At 40.8% G+C, this 12575-nt stretch overlaps 1 protein-coding gene across 1 annotated transcript in view; it reads left to right on the forward strand.

The window, feature by feature from the left end:
* Window positions 1-12575, forward strand: part of KLHL14 (kelch like family member 14) — a 62069-nt gene that overhangs the window by 4126 nt on the left and 45368 nt on the right. The gene's annotated exons all lie outside the window — the stretch shown is intronic.

Here is a 12575-nt window from a genome sequence, read left to right on the forward strand (position 1 = left end):
GTACTATCTTCAGCTGGGGACGTTAGCGTGGGAGCGGAGTATTTCGGCTCTGATTTAGCATTTGATCAGGTGATTAACTCTAAGCAAGTTAGTAATTCTGTTGACTTTGATCTTCCTTTTTCAGGTTTACGCTGGAGCTTTCTGGCTTCGGTGAAAAAGTGGTTTTCACCTAAAGTAGGCCTCAGTGTTGCTGTAAAAGCTTCTTGAGCCATAATCAGTTCTGACATCAGTAGAAAAAAATYCGATTGTTTTCAACATAGAGTGAATTGGGCCCATTACAGTGATCCTGAACTTATTACATTAACTCTGGCTTAAATGATTTTGATTATCCCTGAGAGATATAGATAACTCTATTCTATTTCGTGTTTTCTGTAATTCTCAGGGAAAAAACACATTCAGGTAAAAAAAGAATGTTCATTTTCCAGTTATTTTTGTTGTCTCTCAGGACTTTACTTCAGCATTTAGTTGATCAAAACATCTCTGTGCTTTATTATCTAATCTAATATACATGATATAATGCACATTGTACTTTCATATTTTTAAGAAAGTTCTGGATTAGAGCATTACTGGGTTGTTGGAAAGAATTTGACTTTTAAGGCTGAATGAGGCAGTAAGAATTATTATTGCTTCCATGTAGATTTGCAACAATGAAAATGGTTACAAACATATCACTAGTATGAAACTCGTAGTTTGCAAATTGCCTTTGATTTGTGCTGGTAGATAATACAGCTAGAGACAGAGAAAGGAGAATTACAGGGRAAAAAAAAGAGAAGGTACAGGACTTAGTATCAATATTTTACAGCAAGATTGTTACCTTTTTACAGTACCTTGTGCCGATCGCGCAGTTTCACTTGCTGTAATTACCGTGTTTCAGACAGCCGTAGCAAGGCGCGCGGGGTGGGAAGCGGCAGCCCCGCACGGCCTGGAGTTGTTTATCMGTTGCAGAGCGCTTGCAACTCCCACCGAAATCGGTAGGGATCGGGGCTGGTCAGCTCCTCGCAGGATTTGAAGGCACAGCAGCAATTAGAGGGCTCTCCGGSTAAATCAGGCGGCAGAAGGCAGAGGGGACTGAGGAAAGTAAAGCTGGGAGAGCAGGAAAATGCAGAAGAAGAAAGGAAATAAGATACTCCAGGGGTGAGACAAGGTATAAATAATGGAAGCAAGGAAGTACAAATGAAGGAGAAGGGGAGAGAAAGAAGTACAATTTTCAGTTTTGAAGGGAGGAGAGGGAAAGAATGAAAAAATACTGAAGAGGAAAATAGACAAAGAAAGAAAGACAGATTAAAAGAAGAGAGTGTATGAAAGAAAAGAAAAAATAATTATTGAGAAAAACAGCTTCTCTTRTCAGTAACAGCTAAATATTTCAGTTTCTGGAAAAGCTATTGCAGATGTGGGGGAGGAAAAATGGATGGAGATCAACCAGCTGACCTGAGGTGGGAAAAGTCGTAGGCAGGAAATACAGAATTGAAGGGTGAAAGAGCAAGGAGGAAAATAAAAAGACAAAGAAGCAAGAAGGCTAAGTCTGACCATGCTGTCTATTTACTGGATTCAGCCTAGTCCTGCACCATAGCTGGGTCTGTGCATTCTTGTACTTTTTTTCCCCTGCACTAGTAGACTTTAAAGAGAGATTGGACGTGCAAATTCTGGTCCTGCTGAAGCTACCTTGGGAGTAGAGGGGCCTCTTTACTTTCAGTGGGGACAGGGTTTCCTGCAGACTGTTGTGCTGATTAACGTTACTGCAAATGACAACTAATTAAGCGGTGAAAGGTGATGTGACCGGCTTTCACATGGTAGGAGGGTGGTTACTGTTGAAGAAGAGGGCAAATGTAAAATCACAAGCAGTGCAAGACCCCAGAATTTATGTGGAAGTCTATTTTATTTTATTACTGAGTAGATTAAAAATTTGAAGAAACTGGCTACATGTCTTGGCAATTAAATAATTTCCTTCTTCAGTACTCTGAATTTATCTACAAATTCAGCAAACTACAGTTCAATTTGACTTCTTTTTCTGCTAAGGTTTTCATAGGATCTCTGGGGAGGGGGATTGGTGGTTGCAAAAAAAAATGTGCTTGTTTTTCACTGAATTACATTGTCATGTGTTGTAGCAGCTAGCCACTTGCCTCTTCCTTTGTGATCCTAAAGCCAGTGTTTGGATTTGTAAGTAATATTTATAGCTATGGTTTACAGCAAGTGAGAAATATTTCAGATCTGGATAAAAGTCATACCTTGATGAATTATTAACATTTGCATTAGGGTTTGGATGAAGTGAATGTGAGCCTGCGGTTTGTTTCAGTGGGCTTGGGAGCAGGTCTTGTGTGCCTGAATTAATATCAGTAAATTGTACCCATGCCAGGACTCTCTCAGCTGAGCTGCAGGATGGAGACTGACACATTAGAGGGAAGTGAACCACAGCACTGTAGTCAGTTTAATCCTAGTTAGTCTCACCTACTTGCCTTACTTGCCTTATGTGCATTCATTTGCCTGTGGAGACAGGCTGGTGCTGAAATGTCAGTGCTTAAATATTGGGGAGGGATGAAGAAACAGCTCAGATAACTGTCAGAGGGGGCACTCTTGTCTTAAGATGACTGTTGAGGGTCAAGACTGTCCTTCAGAGTCTACTAAAAGACACAACTGTCCTGAATGGTAAAATGCTTGAGAAAGATGTGGCATTGGTGATAGCCAGTTTCCCAGCTCAGTTAGAGCACTCATTAGGAGAAATGTATCACAGAATGGCTGAGGCTGGAAGGGACCTCTAGAGATCATCTAGTCCACCCCCTTGCTCAAGCAAGGTCACCTAGAGTGTGTTGCACATAATTGTGCCAGGCAGGTTTTGAATATCTCCAGAGAAGGAGACTCCACAACCTCTCTGGGCAACTTATTCCAGTGCTCTGTCATTCTCACAGTAAAGAAAATTTCCCTCCTTTTTCCTCAAACATAGTTTTTAAGGAGTGTTTTAATAGTCTCTTTTATGRGCAACTGTACTTCGAATACCTTTAGGTAGAAAAGAGAAGATGGTGCCAGGTTATCATGTGCAGATACTCCCCTTCTCCTGCCAGCTGGAGTCCTTCTCAGAGGTAGCTAACTGGGGTGGTTCTTCTTTGTAAACCCTCAGCGCTTCTGAATTTATGTCCCTCGGGAGCACATAGTCCCCATTACTTCAGCTTTTACCCTGTCTCCCACTCTCCCTTGCTGCAGAACTTCATTTTCTCAAAACCCCTTGCTTCAAAGCCTTTTGAACTGCCAAACTACAATTCCTTACTGATCTCTCTTTCATGGSCCCCCCTTGCTTTCATACCATTCTGCCTCTCCTGCACCAGTCCACCAGATCAGATCTTCCCCACACATGTCCTGACTGAGCTTCCGCTTCTACTGCCCCATCCCTTCTCCTAATTGCCCTCTGCCAGACTCCCCACTTCACTGCTGGTCTTTGCTCTCAGCCTCTCTGCTCAATGCGAAGCAGCTTCTTCCCTCTCCTCTGGCTGCTGCAGCCAGCCAAACTGATCCTTCTCCTCCACCTTGGCCTGCAGGAGTAGAGTCTGCTTTTGCTTCTGGCAAGCGGGGGTGGGGCTGGAGGAGAGGAGTATCAGAAATGCAGACACAAGCTGTGTTTATCCAAATTTGCCTGCCAGAACCCCAAAGGCAGGATAATAGATGGACAACATACATCAGGTACTTGTGTATAAGGTTGTGGTGTAGGGTGGTATTTGCAGCCTTGTCSCTTTCTGTGTTCAGGTACACACACATACGTTGATGTAATCTGCATTCCTAAGTTCTTTTCGTAAGAGCAGAATTCCTTAACTATATTCCACTTCTTCCTCTAGAGGAAAAATAAAGGCAATTCAGAAAAAGGCAATCTTATTAAACCCCACAAACTCAGGGCTAAATGCTTGAGAGAATGTGAACTTCCTCCTCAAATGCCGTATTTCTGCAAAGGTGCCTCTTTCCACTATCTGCAACAGTCTGTGCCACTCATTTACAAATCCTGCGAGTCCTGAAAGGGATGGAGCTGTCTCCCATGAGGTCTTGTGCTGCGCTTGCCTACTTTGGCAATGCAGTCCTGGATTATCGTGTCAGGGAGCTCTTGGCTCACAGAAAGTGTAGAGCCTCCTAAATAAAGTAGTTCCCTATTGGACGTCATCCTCTTGGTAGATTTATACCGAGGGAGCACCTTATACAAACACTGCATTGCACACAGCTGTCTGCATGTCCTATCTGCAGCTTTTCAGTTCTCTTTTTCCCTGATGTTTATCTGCCTCCCATGGAGAGCAGAGATGTAGAGGAGAGGGTCTTGCAGACCCTTTCTGTCTTTGGACTTTTGAGGACCTGTAACGGCTTTGACTTGCTGTAGTTTTTCCTCAGAGAGGAGGAAATTAGAAGTTCTGAGTCTGTAATTACGGACCACGAAAAGGAATAGAGCTGCCCCAGTGCAGTTCTTTGGGTCTGTACTCAAGAGAGAGCACAGTGAGCCTTCTGGTGGAGGTGTGGGAGGGACCAAGGAAAGCAAAGGTAGAACATAAAATTAACAGAAAATAATTTTCCAGGAAAAAAATCATTGGTTTTGTTAAACTCACATTATGTAAAAAAAAAATTTCATAGTTTGAAAAAAAAAAAATCCCCACCATTTTATTTATTTAGATAACTCTTAGGAAAGGCAGCCAAGATTCTGTGTTTTTTATAAATCAAAGCAGTTTCATACCTAGGAAAGGCAATCTTTATTCTTTTGGAAAGTATATCCTGAAAAAATCAAACATAAAGGAATGTAATAGGAATGCTGAATAAAAGTTTTAAGTTGGATTGAACTGCTCTGCAAACATCTGTTTCTACAGCTGATTTTGTTGAAACAGATCCTGCCTGGAATTACAGGGTTTAGCGAATTACTATCTAAAGATCTTATAGAATATAGGAAGCTGAAATCCATTATTAAATACCTCTTGGCATCATTTTTCGTGTTTGTTGGCTTCCTGAACTTTTCTTTAAAGACTGTCATGCCTAGTACTGTTACTAGTCAACACTTTTTGCTGTGTTCTTGGAAAGCAGACAATGAACTTTGAGCAAATACTATCAGCTGCCAAGTTCAGTGGAAACAGACTGTTTGCAGTGAAGCTGGAAGAAAATAGAAGTTGATGCCACAGTTGGTTCTTCCCGTCTTCGTCTCACTTTCAGAAAAAAAAAGCCAGTGGAAAAAGTAACAAGTCATAGCTTATATGAGGCAGCAGCCTCATGTTTCTTCTCCTCAGCTCGCTGATGAAAAGGAGACTCAGCTGGGCCTGTGACAACCTCTGATGCAGAGGCCTCCTATAGTCATACTCATCCAATATATAATCAAGCAAAAAAGGAGCTTTCTGACTTTTCAGTCTGCAGTGTCAATAAAAAGAGTTGGTTTTTTTTTTATGGGAAAAATACAGATTTGTCCACATTCTATGAAAATTACTGTGTTCACATCTGTCAAAAGAAGAAAAAAAGGAGRAGGTTGGAAAGGAAGAAAAAATGTAAACATTTTCTTCAGTTTTATTTTAAAAATTACTCAGGACCAAGGGAATTTCTTTAAGATTTTATAGAATTGYCAACAATATGGAAAACAAGTTCTACCAATAAGATGCATGGCATGGACCAGATTTTGTGACTCCTTTACCAGTAAAAGCGCTACTAGTAAAATTCCTTTCATTCAAATCCCTTACAATGCTTCATATGTTCACTGAGTTGTCAGTAAGGATATCTTTAGCATTCAGATCTCAACGAATTTGGAAAGACTTGTGCTCAGATGATCTGTTTTGCAGATATCATCRTTATAGGAAGTACTGAAAGCAGTGAGGTCTGCGACAGCAATGCAGGAACTACGATTCCTAATAAACTTCCACAAAAGGAAGTTGSTTGCAGCATAATTGTGTCGCAAGAAGAGCAGTACCTTTGAGAAAGGAGAAGTTCAGGAGGATAAGCTCGGCTGACTCTTCCTGATGTCACGCAGACAAAGAAAGCATCTATTAAAGCTTGTCTCCAGCTATAGGGAACAGCAGTTTCATGTACAGATACAGCAACCTTGGCAGGCGTCCATATGGGAAAGCTACTGAGAGTCTTTCTGAAGAAGTGGTACCAATCTCCTGTCAGCATGAGGAATAAGCTGGTAATGCTGTGAGACAATGATGGAAAGGACATCACTGCATGTTCCTCCCAAAGAAACACTGATGATAGATGTCACTCTTCTGGGATAGCTGGCCACACTTCTGGTATCTATTAGATACTATTAGATCTATTAGATTCAGAGGATCTTATCTTGAAAGGAAGGGACATTCACTTTAGCTATCTTCCAGCTAAAAAGATACCCTAACAATTCAGGATTTACTTAGGGACCATTCTAGATTAGTAACAGTAGGGGGTCTGGATCCACAAAGAAAAATCAGATATGCAGAATACCAAACTCATTATCCATCATTGTAATACAGGGAATGGAAAATTGTTTGGTCACTATAGAAATAAAGGCATTTAAAGGGAACTGTAAAAGTTAGCCAGTAACCTTGCAACATGTAAAGTGCGGCCTGTTGGACAAAAATACATCAGATTGATTCACTTACCCTTAAACTTTTGCTTTTTAAATAGAGACAAAGAGGAGAAATTGCTTCTGGAGCAACCAGTTACTTTTCTTTTTGTCTAATACATGTGTTTGTTAAATAAATAAAATGCACAAAAGTGTGTTTTAAAGTGCAATAAATAAAATAGCAAGGAGCTCCTGGCCAAACTCAAACAGAATAAGGAAGTATACAGAACGTGGAAAAAGGGACTGGTCACTTGGGAGGAATATGAGAGCATTGCCAGAGTATGCAGGGATGCAATGAGGAAGGGTAAGGCCCATTTTGAATTAAATCTGGTAAGGGATGTTGAGGACAACAGGAAGGGCTTCTTCAAATACAATCGTAGCAAGAGGAAGACAAGGGAAAATGTGGGCCCACTGCTGAATGCGGTGGGTGCCCTAGTGACAAGGGATACAGAGAAGGCAGAATTACTGAATGCCTGCTTTGCTTCAGTCTTCACTGCTAATGGCAGCCCTCAGGAATCCCAGAGCCTGGAGAAAAGAGAGAAAGTCTGGAGAAAGGAAGACTTTCCCTTGGTCAAGGAGGATCGATTTAGAGATTATTTAGGCAAATGTGACACCCAAAAATCCATTGGCCCCAAAGGGATGCACCCATGAATGCTGAGGGAGCTGGCAGATGTTATTGCTAGCACATTCTCCATCTTTGAAAGGTCATGGAGAACAGGAGAGGTGCCTGAGGACTGGAAGAAAGCCAGTGTTGCTTCAGTCCATGTCCAGTCCACCTCCATCTTCTGCTTCAAAAAGTGCAGGGAGGAGGACTCAGGAAACTACATGCCAGTCAACCTCATCTCTGTATCCTTGGAAAGGTGATGAAACAGTTCATCCTGGATGTCATCTCCAAGCATGTGGAAGAAAAGACAGTGATCCAGTCAACATGGATTCACCATGGGGAAATCCTGCTTAACCAATCTGATAGCCTTCTATGATGGAATGACCGGCTGGGTAGATGAGGGGAGAGGACATTGTGTACCTTGACTTCAGCAAGGCTTTTAACACTGTCTCCCCTAACATCCTCACAGGCAAGCTCAGGAAGTGTGGGTTAGATGAGTGAACAGTGAAGTGGATTGAGAAGTAGCTGAAAGGCATTTCTCCTATTAGGAAAGGCTGCAAGAGCTGGGCCTGTTTAGCCTGGAGAAGAGAAGACTGAGAGGGGATCTTACCAATGTCTACAAATACCTTAAGGGAGGGTGTAAAGAAGATGGAGCCAAACTCTTTTCAGTGGTACCCAGTGACAGGACAAGAGGCAACGGGCACAAACTCAAACACAGGAAGTTCTATTTGAATATGAGGAAAAACTTCTTTACAGTGAGGATGACAGAGCACTGGAACAGGTTGCCCAGAATGGTTGTGGAATCTCCTTCTCTGGAGATATTCAAAACCTGCCTGGGTGTGATCCTGTGCAATGTGCTCTAGGTGACCCTGCTTGAGCAGGGGGGGTGGACCAAATGGTCTCCAGAGGTCCCAACCAACCTCAACCATTCTGTGATTCTGTGAAATGCACTTTGGAGAAAAGTGAAAAATGCTTGAGTAAATGCCCACAGCACATCATTCCCACAATGGAGTATTTAGGCTACCAGACTTTGGTCTGTCAGTAGTCAGCAGGGCTTTGCTCTGGTTAGGCAACATAGGAAATGACTAGGAAAACAGCTGTGTCTCGGACATCACCAAGTCTGTTTAGTGAATGCTGCTGTGAACTCTGCTGCAAAGAAAACATTTACTCTGGGAGTTCTGTTAAGCGCGCTTGTAAAGAGACTGAAAAGAAGAAAATGAGAAGCTTCGTGTTACTAAAGTAAATGGTAAGACTGGTTTTCAGGTACATTATTAATATTAGCAAAAAGTTTATTCACATTCTGTCAGGTGCATCTTCAGTGACAGTACCCTTAGAAGAGTGAGAAAAAAAAACCTTCATAAACACTGGTATGTTCATTGTATTTTTGAACTATTTTGAATTTAAGAACCAAATCATTTCTTGGTCAGAACTTGGAAAAGACCTAGATAATCCTTAGCATGCATTAGGTTTTGACAGAATTTATATGTTCGGTTTTGATGAAATTTAGATATTCTTTTGGGGAAGAATTTTGCCCTTAAGAAGAAGAATATTCCTGGTGGGTCAGAGTTCCAGCAGCACTCTGTGTCTGTAGGACTTGATCTGATTGCTGTGCAAGTTTAGGTCCTTCCCCTGGCTGTTTTATGGGATTGGAAAGAGATTCTGAATGTCTGTTCACCTATAAGTAGCAATGCTCTTTAATTCACTTAAGTAATAATAAAACCTCACAAATTTTTTATGTTTAAAATGAAACTTACATTGTATCCTATGGCTTTTGCCAAATTCACAGTTAAACCCTAGACTGTGATGTTTTCTACTGAACATGTGTTGCTAATCTTGGGTATCTCTGAAGTCAGCTGTGGAAGCTAAAATCCACTGAAATAAATAGTTTTCCCATGACACCTTTATTGCACTGGATTGCCTATCCAGGGCTTGTGAAGGTGATTCCCAAGGATCTCGTACGGTGCTGTGTGATGGGAAAATAGTTTCTCCAGTCATGGGCAAATGTATGTCTGCATCATCAGATCAGATATGCAGGTAACAGCCAGCTTCTCTGTTCTATTTCTGTTGAACACTGGTTTGCACAACATTCCTTCGGGTGCACTTTTGGTGTAAAAGGATTGCTAAGGACTGTCCTGGTTTTTGAAGATTAAATTATTGCTTCAGGGTTAACCAACAAAAACTCAAAATGCCAACTGAGACAGTGTATTTATTTCTTTGTTTATTATGTTGAGGTTGAATTCTAAACTCTAAAATAGTTTTTTGTTTCTGCTGCTAATTAATCCAACATACCTTTTCTATGCTTCTTCCTATTCGTTTTTTTGGCCGTATCACAACGTATTGACCAGTAAATACTCCGTTTTTTCAAATCTTACGACTTTATGGGCTTTGTCTGTATATATAAAATTCACCACATGTTCGCATGCTTTTGCTGAATCTGGGCTGTTCTTTTGGCTGTTTTGTCTGAGCCTGAATTTAGTGAGCCAAACGTCTTAAGTTCAATTTGGCTGTGCTGCATATGTGGACAGAGCTCAAACAGGAGCGGGYTTCATGGCATGAAAAGCCTCCAGCACACTCCATACTTAAGCCATGATGACAACCTAAATTAAGACAGAATGAATGATCTAAGTATTTGGGTTTATTATAGCCCTGAGTTAAGAGGAAAGTGTAGTTGGGGGAGTCTTCCTTCATTTTTTTCTTACTGATTGCTATAACCACCTTTGTGTCTAAGATATATTTTTTTTTCTTTCTGCTATCTAACACGACACAATGTGTTAAGAGCTACGGGGTTGCCATTTCCTTGTTTTATTTTCTTCTCTATGCATTCACTAATTCAGAGAAGGGAGCTTTACAGCATCTTTTAAAAAGAATGAAGGAGTCTGGAGCAAATCTGTTGTCTGTGGGGCTTGTTTTCTTGCCTTGCCTGGTAGAATGAACTTCTACTAACTGTCCAGATAAGGAAAACTCAGTAGTGCAGGATTGATGGCTATATTAATAAAGAAAAACAATCTACAAGAAGAAAATTTGTTGTTAATGTGGTTTCCAATAACATGAGGTTATCAGGCTTGCAGAAAAGCCTTGGGTTCAGATGGGCATCAGACTTGAGTTCTGTTTCTATCCTTTCTTTGTAAAATAATGAGAAAATTGTGCTCAGCATTTTGCTCAGTGTTTATTTATTGCACACTTAGTTTGGACTTTGAAATAAGTGACCTGATTCTTAGAGCTGATGCACATTTACTGCTATCATTAAAGTTGATAGAATTTAGGTGTATTGATGGGTATTCAAGCTCTCTGAAAAGAAAGGCACTTGCATGAGTTTTCTGATACCTAGGGTTGTGTGCTTAAACCAAACCATGCAAGTTTGAAAATGTTGACTTAAAATATACTTTGACTTACTTTAGTCTTGTAAGCAGACAAAACATTTCACACCATATGAGGTGCCTGGGGACTTAATTAAGATGAACTAAGTATTTTAAAACCTTCTACAGAAACTGGAAAGTGTGTGTAGACTGATATATGTATATCAAAGGGAACTAGAGTTTTGGAGTCTAAGTCTAAGAAAATACTTACAGGATAAGACGTTCATAAGTTTATCTCAGCTTTTGGCTGAGGCCTGTTCTGGCCATCTGATGCCATGTTCAGGCATCAGCCTGCCTGTTCATGGTTAACATTATTTCAGCCTTCCCTGACTGGCACCTGCTACTCTTAATTGAATACAGGATGATCATAACAGTCTTGCTAGGGATACTGTGAACCACGATGTAACTGAATAGATTGTATTATACAGTGAAATAAGGACTATGAAAAGAGAGAGTTTCAGTTATAATACAAAGTGTTTCAGATGGTAATCTTGAGTTATCTAAATAGCAAATATGCAACAATGCAGAAAGGGTAGAAACTTTATCTTGCTAAAATATTACACATTTTTTAGACCTTGCTTTCATCATAGTGTTTCATTGAATCACAGTTTTATTAATATTTGAAAAGGACTTCTACCTATAAACTGCAATCATTTCCATGTCTTTCATATTTTAATATGTATATGCAGGTTAATGTTTTCAACAGCACTGCTCAGTGCAATGTGAAATACAGATATAGTGTATTCTAATAGAGCAGAGAATTTTTTTTTCAAAACCAAAAATGTAGGAAGCCCCTCCAAAACTTAAAAAGCAAAATTGGCTCCAAGAAAACACATTGGTTTAAAACATGCATCTCTTTAGTCATTGCATTATTTTTATTTAATTCACCAGAAGAGCTCTTAATATAAATTAGTTAAATTCTATGTATTGTTTGAGTAAAACAACCCACAGCTTGTTAGTTATTTGAGAGTTATTTGAGAGTTCTACCAATAGTTTGGTAGAAACTATGCTGGCTATTGTGTTCATATTAGATTTTTATTAAGGCTTCTGTTCATATTACTTCCCATTTTAAGCATTAAATATACATATATATATATATATATAGACATTCCTATATAACCGTGTCATTCCTCTGAAGATATAATAGATTCTCAGATTGTTTAGCTGAAAAGGTAATGTTAATGATAGTTGCAGCTGCCAAAGTCTAGAGACTCGGAGTTACATCTGACATTTCATTCTTCACCTTAACTATTGAGCCTTGGCCATTCATTGGTTTTTCACAGTGCTTTGGAGTTAGAAGGGAGTTTCACAGACGAAAGATGAAAATCAAAATAAACTCCTTTATCAACTAAACCTTGCAAGGGCATTCTGAATTTTACAATACAGAGGGAGTTGATTGTGATATAACATACGACACAAGAGGGCTGGAATAAACAATTTATTCTCTATTGTTAGGGATGGCCATGCATAACTGACTTATGGCTCTGGTTTGCGCTGCCACTTGTTACATGTGCAGTCATCCCTAACTTGTACCAAAAATAGTTTGTCATGCTCCTGTGTTGCATAGTTCTTATCAAATGTTCTCTCATTAAAAACTTTACTGGGGAGATTGAGGACGCTGGCGACGTTTGTGAAACCTTTCCTTCCCCCGAGCTTGGTCGCTCTGAGCTGAGTCGGTGCTGACAGTGATGGCGAGGCGGTCCCTGATACTGCGTGCAGCCAGCCTCTGCGGGGCAGGCGACAGGCCTCAGCCCACAGTAGGTAGCAGGTTTCGTGCGGAGGTCAAAGGCTGGATTCGCAGCAACCYGCACGATCGCAGGGGCTCGCACCAGGCCGGGAGCACAGCCCGGCGGTGGGGCAGCGTGGGAGCGAAGGGCAGCGCCGCTGCCTGTGCTGTTCGACTCCTGCCTGCAAAGTGAGGGTTTCCATGTCCTGTACTGGCAGTTCAGGACCTTCCGTGAGCCCTAAATTCATKTGAAAACAAACAAGGCCAGCTGCCAGAGGATGTCCCGGCCATCCTTATGACAGATGTTGTCTTGTTTTGTAGTACCTGCAGACTGTAGTTGTCTTCTGCGTAGCTATT

Source organism: Rhea americana, unplaced genomic scaffold (genome assembly GCF_003343005.1).
Source record: "Rhea americana isolate MKP2758 unplaced genomic scaffold, rheAme1 scaffold_46, whole genome shotgun sequence".
NCBI lineage: Eukaryota > Metazoa > Chordata > Aves > Rheiformes > Rheidae > Rhea > Rhea americana.